General features: G+C 50.6%; 15 non-coding genes across 15 annotated transcripts; all 15 read left to right on the top strand.

Moving 5' to 3' along the window:
- Window positions 1–218: 218 nt before the first annotated feature.
- Window positions 219–325, top strand: LOC121902977. Its single transcript, XR_006097939.1, has one exon. It is a non-coding gene; the product is annotated as a U6 spliceosomal RNA (small nuclear RNA).
- A 385-nt stretch (window positions 326–710) lies between these two features.
- Window positions 711–826, top strand: LOC121902879. The gene has a single exon (XR_006097848.1). It is a non-coding gene; the product is annotated as a U5 spliceosomal RNA (small nuclear RNA).
- Window positions 827–1,633: 807 nt separating this feature from the next.
- LOC121902659 lies at window positions 1,634–1,824 on the top strand. The gene has a single exon (XR_006097650.1). It is a non-coding gene; the product is annotated as a U2 spliceosomal RNA (small nuclear RNA).
- Window positions 1,825–2,713: 889 nt separating this feature from the next.
- On the top strand, window positions 2,714–2,820 carry LOC121902976. Its single transcript, XR_006097938.1, has one exon. It is a non-coding gene; the product is annotated as a U6 spliceosomal RNA (small nuclear RNA).
- Window positions 2,821–3,204: 384 nt separating this feature from the next.
- Window positions 3,205–3,320, top strand: LOC121902878. The gene has a single exon (XR_006097847.1). It is a non-coding gene; the product is annotated as a U5 spliceosomal RNA (small nuclear RNA).
- An 807-nt stretch (window positions 3,321–4,127) lies between these two features.
- LOC121902702 lies at window positions 4,128–4,318 on the top strand. Its single transcript, XR_006097692.1, has one exon. It is a non-coding gene; the product is annotated as a U2 spliceosomal RNA (small nuclear RNA).
- Window positions 4,319–5,206: 888 nt separating this feature from the next.
- LOC121902975 lies at window positions 5,207–5,313 on the top strand. The gene has a single exon (XR_006097937.1). It is a non-coding gene; the product is annotated as a U6 spliceosomal RNA (small nuclear RNA).
- A 384-nt stretch (window positions 5,314–5,697) lies between these two features.
- Window positions 5,698–5,813, top strand: LOC121902877. Its single transcript, XR_006097846.1, has one exon. It is a non-coding gene; the product is annotated as a U5 spliceosomal RNA (small nuclear RNA).
- An 807-nt stretch (window positions 5,814–6,620) lies between these two features.
- LOC121902658 lies at window positions 6,621–6,811 on the top strand. Its single transcript, XR_006097649.1, has one exon. It is a non-coding gene; the product is annotated as a U2 spliceosomal RNA (small nuclear RNA).
- An 847-nt stretch (window positions 6,812–7,658) lies between these two features.
- On the top strand, window positions 7,659–7,765 carry LOC121902974. The gene has a single exon (XR_006097936.1). It is a non-coding gene; the product is annotated as a U6 spliceosomal RNA (small nuclear RNA).
- A 384-nt stretch (window positions 7,766–8,149) lies between these two features.
- On the top strand, window positions 8,150–8,265 carry LOC121902876. Its single transcript, XR_006097845.1, has one exon. It is a non-coding gene; the product is annotated as a U5 spliceosomal RNA (small nuclear RNA).
- An 807-nt stretch (window positions 8,266–9,072) lies between these two features.
- LOC121902657 lies at window positions 9,073–9,263 on the top strand. Its single transcript, XR_006097648.1, has one exon. It is a non-coding gene; the product is annotated as a U2 spliceosomal RNA (small nuclear RNA).
- An 848-nt stretch (window positions 9,264–10,111) lies between these two features.
- On the top strand, window positions 10,112–10,218 carry LOC121902972. The gene has a single exon (XR_006097935.1). It is a non-coding gene; the product is annotated as a U6 spliceosomal RNA (small nuclear RNA).
- Window positions 10,219–10,603: 385 nt separating this feature from the next.
- On the top strand, window positions 10,604–10,719 carry LOC121902875. The gene has a single exon (XR_006097844.1). It is a non-coding gene; the product is annotated as a U5 spliceosomal RNA (small nuclear RNA).
- An 807-nt stretch (window positions 10,720–11,526) lies between these two features.
- Window positions 11,527–11,717, top strand: LOC121902701. The gene has a single exon (XR_006097691.1). It is a non-coding gene; the product is annotated as a U2 spliceosomal RNA (small nuclear RNA).
- The last annotated feature ends 288 nt before the right edge of the window (window positions 11,718–12,005 follow it).

The raw sequence follows: 12,005 nt of genomic DNA, 5'->3' as shown, positions 1-12,005 counted from the left end.
CTGGCCTTAACCCACTTTGTGATTTTCACAAGCATGCGCGAAGAAGTAGCAGGCAGTTGATAGCAACTGAAAACACAGCGATGTCAACGACAGAAAGGCCCCATCCCTCGCGCTTGTCGTGCTTAATGGTGCCGCCCACTGTCCTCCAGACTGCACCGCAGTCAAGGGGCCATTCTGCCCACGGGGTAGTAAAAGGGAAGCAGCGCCTGAGGACTTGTGTGCTTGCTACGGCAGCACGTATGAAAAATTGGATTCGATACAGAGAAGATTAGCATGGCCCCTGCGAAAGGATGACACGCAAAATCGTGAAGCGTTTCCACATTTTGATCCGCTTCTGATGTCTCCTGCTCCTCTCCAGCGCCTGAGGGGGACGGTAGTACTTTGGCTGCATTTCCTGGTCTTCTTTGTCGCGTTTGACCTCGTGGATAGGCAGCTTCCTAGTACTGGTTATCTGGGTGGCCAATGTTAGGCTCGGGGAGGCCAGCTAAGGAAAATATGTCCCCGGCATGTAGAACCTGCTTCGTAGTACAGGCCCCAGAAGGTCTAGTGGCAACGACGTGACAGACGAGCAATCCCGGCGCCCAAAACTCCCTGAAGCGCAGTGCGGGGTAGGGGAATGGGTGTGGCCCGGGAGGCGAGTGAGGCTCACCGTGAAGGTTGTGGCTGGGACGACTGGGCTCCTTGGGCTGCTGTCGAGGAGCGGGCCGTACTTACTCTGGTTTCTCTTCATAACGTACAAGTCTTTCGCCTTTTACTAAAGACTTCCGTGGAGAGGAACACCCACGAGTTAAATCTATTTTTGGCAGGCTTTGCAGTTTGGCAGAGCCTCGTGTGTTTGTGAAAAGCAAAAACAGCTGTCCATAACAAGATGTGTGGGAGCACCGATCCTTGTCACCGCTGCTACTCAGTTCATCGGCCCGCTTCACCCCAACCTTTAAGTCCACGGCCAAAGGTCTTCTAAAGGTATCACCTTCGACCAGTATACGACGCTTGACCGTCCCGTTAATGAGCTTGTCCAGTCCTGTTTTCCTCAGTTAAGAAATATTGCAAAAATAAGACCTATATTGTCCCCCGTTGTTCTCGAACAATGAATCCACGCGTTCATTTTCTCCCGTTTAGGCTACCGTAACTCCCTCTACACCTGCCTCGGTCAGTCTTCTTTAAAACGTTTACAGTTAATCCAAAATACAGCAGCTAGACTTCTAACCAGAACTAGCCGTAGGTCCCACATTAACCCTGTTGTGGGGCGTCCCTCCCTCAAAGACGCCTCAAAGGCCATTGACGTCCGCAAGCCTTTCTGCATACCTCCCTTCTTCTTCCCGTGTCCTGTTTTATTTCATTTTGGTTGATTTCTCTCTGTGTCGTGTTTGTCTGTTTTATTAATCCATCTGTTTCGATTTTGCACGTGTATGTGTCTGTAAAGCACGTTGTGACTGTGTGTTTTAAAAAGTGCTGTATGAACAAAAGCTCACTTACTTACTTATTTACTTACTTACTTACTTACCTACTTACCAAGGAGCTCCTGGGCGGAGCTGCCAAGCGGCAGTCGTTCTTGCGGTCGTTTGAAACGACTGCACCACGACGAGCCAGAACTGTGCAGGAGGTGGGGCGGGGCAGCAAACAGCAAGGGTTCATCGCTTCTCGGCCTTTTGGCTAAGATCAAGTGTAGTATCTGTTCTTATCAGTTTAATATCTGATACGTCCTCTATAAGGGGACAACATATTAAAAGGATTTTTTGCACTTGGAGTTGAAAAAGGGGCTTGCTCCGTTCACTCCACGCATCGACCCGGCATTGCAGTGCCGCTGGGAACGGTGCACCCTTCTCTCTGCTTTGTGAAATGCCAATTACTCAGAAGAAATGCAGCAGCCTCCTCAGTCTGCCCGTCTCAGATGGCTGCATATCAGCCATGACAACTGGGGCAAAAGTGCGGCGTGCAATGTAGAGTGACACAGAGTGAGATTTGCACCTCTGATTTGATTAGCAGACAAACATGACAGAGAGGGAACGTTGCCGTGTTGCAAATAGCTGCGAAATACACGTCGAATCTGCACAGCATTTTCCCTGCGTTTGTCCTCACTGGAGTGTCTGCGGCCACCTGCCTACTTTTGTTGTCTGGTAGCCCGCGTCTGAAAACCAATCCTCAGCATTGCGGCGGGGTATGTCAATCACAGGTTCCTGCTCTCTGACAAAGTTTCTTGCCGGTTACATGTAGAAAATATATTGTGCATACCGAACGCGACATTCTCAAGAATGTCGTCGGCTCGGCCTTACCCGAAAAAGGGCCTCTTTGACCCAATGGGCCATCTAGTCCGGCACCCCCTGCTGGCTTTCAGAGAAGGGCGACAACCAAGGTCGGACACACGCCACAGGCAGATGCTCAGAGCCGTCCTGTCATGCGTCATAGGAGTGGATGCTTAGCTTTGGGGCCCAAATGAAGCCTCCTGCGTGACAGACAACTTGTGCGTGGCCCCCTCATTTGGCATGAGGCCATTTCTGGCCTTAACCCACTTTGTGATTTTCACAAGCATGCGCGAAGAAGTAGCAGGCAGTTGATAGCAACTGAAAACACAGCGATGTCAACGACAGAAAGGCCCCATCCCTCGCGCTTGTCGTGCTTAATGGTGCCGCCCACTGTCCTCCAGACTGCACCGCGGTCAAGGGGCCATTCTGCCCACGGGGTAGTAAAAGGGAAGCAGCGCCTGAGGACTTGTGTGCTTGCTACGGCAGCACGTATGAAAAATTGGATTCGATACAGAGAAGATTAGCATGGCCCCTGCGAAAGGATGACACGCAAAATCGTGAAGCGTTTCCACATTTTGATCCGCTTCTGATGTCTCCTGCTCCTCTCCAGCGTCTGAGGGGGACGGTAGTACTTTGGCTGCATTTCCTGGTCTTCTTTGTCGCGTTTGACCTCGTGGATAGGCAGCTTCCTAGTACTGGTTATCTGGGTGGCCAATGTTAGGCTCGGGAGGCCAGCTAAGGAAAATATGTCCCCGGCATGTAGAACCTGCTTCGTAGTACGGGCCCCAGAAGGTCTAGTGGCAACGACGTGACAGACGAGCAATCCCGGCGCCCAAAACTCCCTGAAGCGCAGTGCGGGGTAGGGGAATGGGTGTGGCCCGGGAGGCGAGTGAGGCTCACCGTGAAGGTTGTGGCTGGGACGACTGGGCTCCTTGGGCTGCTGTCGAGGAGCGGGCCGTACTTACTCTGGTTTCTCTTCATAACGTACAAGTCTTTCGCCTTTTACTAAAGACTTCCGTGGAGAGGAACACCCACGAGTTAAATCTATTTTTGGCAGGCTTTGCAGTTTGGCAGAGCCTCGTGTGTTTGTGAAAAGCAAAAACAGCTGTCCATAACAAGATGTGTGGGAGCACCGATCCTTGTCACCGCTGCTACTCAGTTCATCGGCCCGCTTCACCCCAACCTTTAAGTCCACGGCCAAAGGTCTTCTAAAGGTATCACCTTCGACCAGTACACGACGCTTGACCGTCCCGTTAATGAGCTTGTCCAGTCCTGTTTTCCTCAGTTAAGAAATATTGCAAAAATAAGACCTATATTGTCCCCCGTTGTTCTCGAACAATGAATCCACGCGTTCATTTTCTCCCGTTTAGGCTACCGTAACTCCCTCTACACCTGCCTCGGTCAGTCTTCTTTAAAACGTTTACAGTTAATCCAAAATACAGCAGCTAGACTTCTAACCAGAACTAGCCATAGGTCCCACATTAACCCTGTTGTGGGGCGTCCCTCCCTCAAAGACGCCTCAAAGGCCATTGACGTCCGCAAGCCTTTCTGCATACCTCCCTTCTTCTTCCCGTGTCCTGTTTTATTTCATTTTGGTTGATTTCTCTCTGTGTCATGTTTGTCTGTTTTATTAATCCATCTGTTTCGATTTTGCACGTGTATGTGTCTGTAAAGCACGTTGTGACTGTGTGTTTTAAAAAGTGCTGTATGAACAAAAGCTCACTTACTTACTTATTTACTTACTTACTTACTTACCTACTTACCAAGGAGCTCCTGGGCGGAGCTGCCAAGCGGCAGTCGTTCTTGCGGTCGTTTGAAACGACTGCACCACGACGAGCCAGAACTGTGCAGGAGGTGGTGCGGGGCAGCAAACAGCAAGGGTTCATCGCTTCTCGGCCTTTTGGCTAAGATCAAGTGTAGTATCTGTTCTTATCAGTTTAATATCTGATACGTCCTCTATACGGGGACAACATATTAAAAGGATTTTTTGCACTTGGAGTTGAAAAAGGGGCTTGCTCCGTTCACTCCACGCATCGACCCGGCATTGCAGTGCCGCTGGGAACGGTGCACCCTTCTCTCTGCTTTGTGGAATGCCAATTACTCAGAAGAAATGCAGCAGCCTCCTCAGTCTGCCCGTCTCGGATGGCTGCATATCAGCCATGACAACTGGGGCAAAAGTGCGGCGTGCAATGTAGAGTGACACAGAGTGAGATTTGCACCTCTGATTTGATTAGCAGACAAACATGACAGAGAGGGAACGTTGCCGTGTTGCAAATAGCTGCGAAATACACGTCGAATCTGCACAGCATTTTCCCTGCGTTTGTCCTCACTGGAGTGTCTGCGGCCACCTGCCTACTTTTGTTGTGTGGTAGCCCGCGTCTGAAAACCAATCCTCAGCATTGCAGCGGGGTATGTCAATCACAGGTTCCTGCTCTCTGACAAAGTTTCTTGCCGGTTACATGTAGAAAATATATTGTGCATACCGAACGCGACATTCTCAAGAATGTCGTCGGCTCGGCCTTACCCGAAAAAGGGCCTCTTTGACCCAATGGGCCATCTAGTCCGGCACCCCCTGCTGGCTTTCAGAGAAGGGCGACAACCAAGGTCGGACACACGCCACAGGCAGATGCTCAGAGCCGTCCTGTCATGCGTCATAGGAGTGGATGCTTAGCTTTGGGGCCCAAATGAAGCCTCCTGCGTGACAGACAACTTGTGCATGGCCCCCTCATTTGGCATGAGGCCATTTCTGGCCTTACCCACTTTGTGATTTTCACAAGCATGCGCGAAGAAGTAGCAGGCAGTTGATAGCAACTGAAAACACAGCGATGTCAACGACAGAAAGGCCCCATCCCTCGCGCTTGTCGTGCTTAATGGTGCCGCCCACTGTCCTCCAGACTGCACCGCGGTCAAGGGGCCATTCTGCCCACGGGGTACTAAAAGGGAAGCAGCGCCTGAGGACTTGTGTGCTTGCTACGGCAGCACGTATGAAAAATTGGATTCGATACAGAGAAGATTAGCATGGCCCCTGCGAAAGGATGACACGCAAAATCGTGAAGCGTTTCCACATTTTGATCCGCTTCTGATGTCTCCTGCTCCTCTCCAGCGTCTGAGGGGGACGGTAGTACTTTGGCTGCATTTCCTGGTCTTCTTTGTCGCGTTTGACCTCGTGGATAGGCAGCTTCCTAGTACTGGTTATCTGGGTGGCCAATGTTAGGCTCGGGAGGCCAGCTAAGGAAAATATGTCCCCGGCATGTAGAACCTGCTTCGTAGTACGGGCCCCAGAAGGTCTAGTGGCAACGACGTGACAGACGAGCAATCCCGGCGCCCAAAACTCCCTGAAGCGCAGTGCGGGGTAGGGGAATGGGTGTGGCCCGGGAGGCGAGTGAGGCTCACCGTGAAGGTTGTGGCTGGGACGACTGGGCTCCTTGGGCTGCTGTCGAGGAGCGGGCCGTACTTACTCTGGTTTCTCTTCATAACGTACAAGTCTTTCGCCTTTTACTAAAGACTTCCGTGGAGAGGAACACCCACGAGTTAAATCTATTTTTGGCAGGCTTTGCAGTTTGGCAGAGCCTCGTGTGTTTGTGAAAAGCAAAAACAGCTGTCCATAACAAGATGTGTGGGAGCACCGATCCTTGTCACCGCTGCTACTCAGTTCATCGGCCCGCTTCACCCCAACCTTTAAGTCCACGGCCAAAGGTCTTCTAAAGGTATCACCTTCGACCAGTATACGACGCTTGACCGTCCCGTTAATGAGCTTGTCCAGTCCTGTTTTCCTCAGTTAAGAAATATTGCAAAAATAAGACCTATATTGTCCCCCGTTGTTCTCGAACAATGAATCCACGCGTTCATTTTCTCCCGTTTAGGCTACTGTAACTCCCTCTACACCTGCCTCGGTCAGTCTTCTTTAAAACGTTTACAGTTAATCCAAAATACAGCAGCTAGACTTCTAACCAGAACTAGCCGTAGGTCCCACATTAACCCTGTTGTGGGGCGTCCCTCCCTCAAAGACGCCTCAAAGGCCATTGACGTCCGCAAGCCTTTCTGCATACCTCCCTTCTTCTTCCCGTGTCCTGTTTTATTTCATTTTGGTTGATTTCTCTCTGTGTCGTGTTTGTCTGTTTTATTAATCCATCTGTTTCGATTTTGCACGTGTATGTGTCTGTAAAGCACGTTGTGACTGTGTGTTTTAAAAAGTGCTGTATGAACAAAAGCTCACTTACTTACTTATTTACTTACTTACTTACTTACCTACTTACCAAGGAGCTCCTGGGCGGAGCTGCCAAGCGGCAGTCGTTCTTGCGGTCGTTTGAAACGACTGCACCACGACGAGCCAGAACTGTGCAGGAGGTGGGGCGGGGCAGCAAACAGCAAGGGTTCATCGCTTCTCGGCCTTTTGGCTAAGATCAAGTGTAGTATCTGTTCTTATCAGTTTAATATCTGATACGTCCTCTATAAGGGGACAACATATTAAAAGGATTTTTTGCACTTGGAGTTGAAAAAGGGGCTTGCTCCGTTCACTCCACGCATCGACCCGGCATTGCAGTGCCGCTGGGAACGGTGCACCCTTCTCTCTGCTTTGTGGAATGCCAATTACTCAGAAGAATATCAGCCATGACAACTGGGGCAAAAGTGCGGCGTGCAATGTAGAGTGACACAGAGTGAGATTTGCACCTCTGATTTGATTAGCAGACAAACATGACAGAGAGGGAACGTTGCCGTGTTGCAAATAGCTGCGAAATACACGTCGAATCTGCACAGCATTTTCCCTGCGTTTGTCCTCACTGGAGTGTCTGCGGCCACCTGCCTACTTTTGTTGTGTGGTAGCCCGCGTCTGAAAACCAATCCTCAGCATTGCAGCGGGGTATGTCAATCACAGGTTCCTGCTCTCTGACCAAGTTTCTTGCCGGTTACATGTAGAAAATATATTGTGCATACCGAACGCGACATTCTCAAGAATGTCGTCGGCTCGGCCTTACCCGAAAAAGGGCCTCTTTGACCCAATGGGCCATCTAGTCCGGCACCCCCTGCTGGCTTTCAGAGAAGGGCGACAACCAAGGTCGGACACACGCCACAGGCAGATGCTCAGAGCCGTCCTGTCATGCGTCATAGGAGTGGATGCTTAGCTTTGGGGCCCAAATGAAGCCTCCTGCGTGACAGACAACTTGTGCATGGCCCCCTCATTTGGCATGAGGCCATTTCTGGCCTTACCCACTTTGTGATTTTCACAAGCATGCGCGAAGAAGTAGCAGGCAGTTGATAGCAACTGAAAACACAGCGATGTCAACGACAGAAAGGCCCCATCCCTCGCGCTTGTCGTGCTTAATGGTGCCGCCCACTGTCCTCCAGACTGCACCGCGGTCAAGGGGCCATTCTGCCCACGGGGTACTAAAAGGGAAGCAGCGCCTGAGGACTTGTGTGCTTGCTACGGCAGCACGTATGAAAAATTGGATTCGATACAGAGAAGATTAGCATGGCCCCTGCGAAAGGATGACACGCAAAATCGTGAAGCGTTTCCACATTTTGATCCGCTTCTGATGTCTCCTGCTCCTCTCCAGCGTCTGAGGGGGACGGTAGTACTTTGGCTGCATTTCCTGGTCTTCTTTGTCGCGTTTGACCTCGTGGATAGGCAGCTTCCTAGTACTGGTTATCTGGGTGGCCAATGTTAGGCTCGGGAGGCCAGCTAAGGAAAATATGTCCCCGGCATGTAGAACCTGCTTCGTAGTACGGGCCCCAGAAGGTCTAGTGGCAACGACGTGACAGACGAGCAATCCCGGCGCCCAAAACTCCCTGAAGCGCAGTGCGGGGTAGGGGAATGGGTGTGGCCCGGGAGGCGAGTGAGGCTCACCGTGAAGGTTGTGGCTGGGACGACTGGGCTCCTTGGGCTGCTGTCGAGGAGCGGGCCGTACTTACTCTGGTTTCTCTTCATAACGTACAAGTCTTTCGCCTTTTACTAAAGACTTCCGTGGAGAGGAACACCCACGAGTTAAATCTATTTTTGGCAGGCTTTGCAGTTTGGCAGAGCCTCGTGTGTTTGTGAAAAGCAAAAACAGCTGTCCATAACAAGATGTGTGGGAGCACCGATCCTTGTCACCGCTGCTACTCAGTTCATCGGCCCGCTTCACCCCAACCTTTAAGTCCACGGCCAAAGGTCTTCTAAAGGTATCACCTTCGACCAGTATACGACGCTTGACCGTCCCGTTAATGAGCTTGTCCAGTCCTGTTTTCCTCAGTTAAGAAATATTGCAAAAATAAGACCTATATTGTCCCCCGTTGTTCTCGAACAATGAATCCACGCGTTCATTTTCTCCCGTTTAGGCTACTGTAACTCCCTCTACACCTGCCTCGGTCAGTCTTCTTTAAAACGTTTACAGTTAATCCAAAATACAGCAGCTAGACTTCTAACCAGAACTAGCCGTAGGTCCCACATTAACCCTGTTGTGGGGCGTCCCTCCCTCAAAGACGCCTCAAAGGCCATTGACGTCCGCAAGCCTTTCTGCATACCTCCCTTCTTCTTCCCGTGTCCTGTTTTATTTCATTTTGGTTGATTTCTCTCTGTGTCGTGTTTGTCTGTTTTATTAATCCATCTGTTTCGATTTTGCACGTGTATGTGTCTGTAAAGCACGTTGTGACTGTGTGTTTTAAAAAGTGCTGTATGAACAAAAGCTCACTTACTTACTTATTTACTTACTTACTTACTTACCTACTTACCAAGGAGCTCCTGGGCGGAGCTGCCAAGCGGCAGTCGTTCTTGCGGTCGTTTGAAACGACTGCACCACGACGAGCCAGAACTGTGCAGGAGGTGGGGCGGGGCAGCAAACAGCAAGGGTTCATCGCTTCTCGGCCTTTTGGCTAAGATCAAGTGTAGTATCTGTTCTTATCAGTTTAATATCTGATACGTCCTCTATAAGGGGACAACATATTAAAAGGATTTTTTGCACTTGGAGTTGAAAAAGGGGCTTGCTCCGTTCACTCCACGCATCGACCCGGCATTGCAGTGCCGCTGGGAACGGTGCACCCTTCTCTCTGCTTTGTGGAATGCCAATTACTCAGAAGAATATCAGCCATGACAACTGGGGCAAAAGTGCGGCGTGCAATGTAGAGTGACACAGAGTGAGATTTGCACCTCTGATTTGATTAGCAGACAAACATGACAGAGAGGGAACGTTGCCGTGTTGCAAATAGCTGCGAAATACACGTCGAATCTGCACAGCATTTTCCCTGCGTTTGTCCTCACTGGAGTGTCTGCGGCCACCTGCCTACTTTTGTTGTCTGGTAGCCCGCGTCTGAAAACCAATCCTCAGCATTGCGGCGGGGTATGTCAATCACAGGTTCCTGCTCTCTGACAAAGTTTCTTGCCGGTTACATGTAGAAAATATATTGTGCATACCGAACGCGACATTCTCAAGAATGTCGTCGGCTCGGCCTTACCCGAAAAAGGGCCTCTTTGACCCAATGGGCCATCTAGTCCGGCACCCCCTGCTGGCTTTCAGAGAAGGGCGACAACCAAGGTCGGACACACGCCACAGGCAGATGCTCAGAGCCGTCCTGTCATGCGTCATAGGAGTGGATGCTTAGCTTTGGGGAACAAATGAAGCCTCCTGCGTGACAGACAACTTGTGCGTGGCCCCCTCATTTGGCATGAGGCCATTTCTGGCCTTAACCCACTTTGTGATTTTCACAAGCATGCGCGAAGAAGTAGCAGGCAGTTGATAGCAACTGAAAACACAGCGATGTCAACGACAGAAAGGCCCCATCCCTCGCGCTTGTCGTGCTTAATGGTGCCGCCCACTGTCCTCCAGACTGCACCGCGGTCAAGGGGCCATTCTGCCCACGGGGTAGTAAAAGGGAAGCAGCGCCTGAGGACTTGTGTGCTTGCTACGGCAGCACGTATGAAAAATTGGATTCGATACAGAGAAGATTAGCATGGCCCCTGCGAAAGGATGACACGCAAAATCGTGAAGCGTTTCCACATTTTGATCCGCTTCTGATGTCTCCTGCTCCTCTCCAGCGCCTGAGGGGGACGGTAGTACTTTGGCTGCATTTCCTGGTCTTCTTTGTCGCGTTTGACCTCGTGGATAGGCAGCTTCCTAGTACTGGTTATCTGGGTGGCCAATGTTAGGCTCGGGGAGGCCAGCTAAGGAAAATATGTCCCCGGCATGTAGAACCTGCTTCGTAGTACGGGCCCCAGAAGGTCTAGTGGCAACGACGTGACAGACGAGCAATCCCGGCGCCCAAAACTCCCTGAAGCGCAGTGCGGGGTAGGGGAATGGGTGTGGCCCGGGAGGCGAGTGAGGCTCACCGTGAAGGTTGTGGCTGGGACGACTGGGCTCCTTGGGCTGCTGTCGAGGAGCGGGCCGTACTTACTCTGGTTTCTCTTCATAACGTACAAGTCTTTCGCCTTTTACTAAAGACTTCCGTGGAGAGGAACACCCACGAGTTAAATCTATTTTTGGCAGGCTTTGCAGTTTGGCAGAGCCTCGTGTGTTTGTGAAAAGCAAAAACAGCTGTCCATAACAAGATGTGTGGGAGCACCGATCCTTGTCACCGCTGCTACTCAGTTCATCGGCCCGCTTCACCCCAACGTTTAAGTCCACGGCCAAAGGTCTTCTAAAGGTATCACCTTCGACCAGTATACGACGCTTGACCGTCCCGTTAATGAGCTTGTCCAGTCCTGTTTTCCTCAGTTAAGAAATATTGCAAAAATAAGACCTATATTGTCCCCCGTTGTTCTCGAACAATGAATCCACGCGTTCATTTTCTCCCGTTTAGGCTACTGTAACTCCCTCTACACCTGCCTCGGTCAGTCTTCTTTAAAACGTTTACAGTTAATCCAAAATACAGCAGCTAGACTTCTAACCAGAACTAGCCATAGGTCCCACATTAACCCTGTTGTGGGGCGTCCCTCCCTCAAAGACGCCTCAAAGGCCATTGACGTCCGCAAGCCTTTCTGCATACCTCCCTTCTTCTTCCCGTGTCCTGTTTTATTTCATTTTGGTTGATTTCTCTCTGTGTCGTGTTTGTCTGTTTTATTAATCCATCTGTTTCGATTTTGCACGTGTATGTGTCTGTAAAGCACGTTGTGACTGTGTGTTTTAAAAAGTGCTGTATGAACAAAAGCTCACTTACTTACTTATTTACTTACTTACTTACTTACCTACTTACCAAGGAGCTCCTGGGCGGAGCTGCCAAGCGGCAGTCGTTCTTGCGGTCGTTTGAAACGACTGCACCACGACGAGCCAGAACTGTGCAGGAGGTGGGGCGGGGCAGCAAACAGCAAGGGTTCATCGCTTCTCGGCCTTTTGGCTAAGATCAAGTGTAGTATCTGTTCTTATCAGTTTAATATCTGATACGTCCTCTATACGGGGACAACATATTAAAAGGATTTTTTGCACTTGGAGTTGAAAAAGGGGCTTGCTCCGTTCACTCCACGCATCGACCCGGCATTGCAGTGCCGCTGGGAACGGTGCACCCTTCTCTCTGCTTTGTGGAATGCCAATTACTCAGAAGAAATGCAGCAGCCTCCTCAGTCTGCCCGTCTCAGATGGCTGCATATCAGCCATGACAACTGGGGCAAAAGTGCGGCGTGCAATGTAGAGTGACACAGAGTGAGATTTGCACCTCTGATTTGATTAGCAGACAAACATGACAGAGAGGGAACGTTGCCGTGTTGCAAATAGCTGCGAAATACACGTCGAATCTGCACAGCATTTTCCCTGCGTTTGTCCTCACTGGAGTGTCTGCGGCCACCTGCCTACTTTTGTT

This window comes from Thunnus maccoyii, chromosome 8 (assembly GCF_910596095.1).
Source record: "Thunnus maccoyii chromosome 8, fThuMac1.1, whole genome shotgun sequence".
NCBI classification, from domain to species: domain Eukaryota; kingdom Metazoa; phylum Chordata; class Actinopteri; order Scombriformes; family Scombridae; genus Thunnus; species Thunnus maccoyii.
This window is presented reverse-complemented; position numbering and strand designations above follow the sequence as displayed.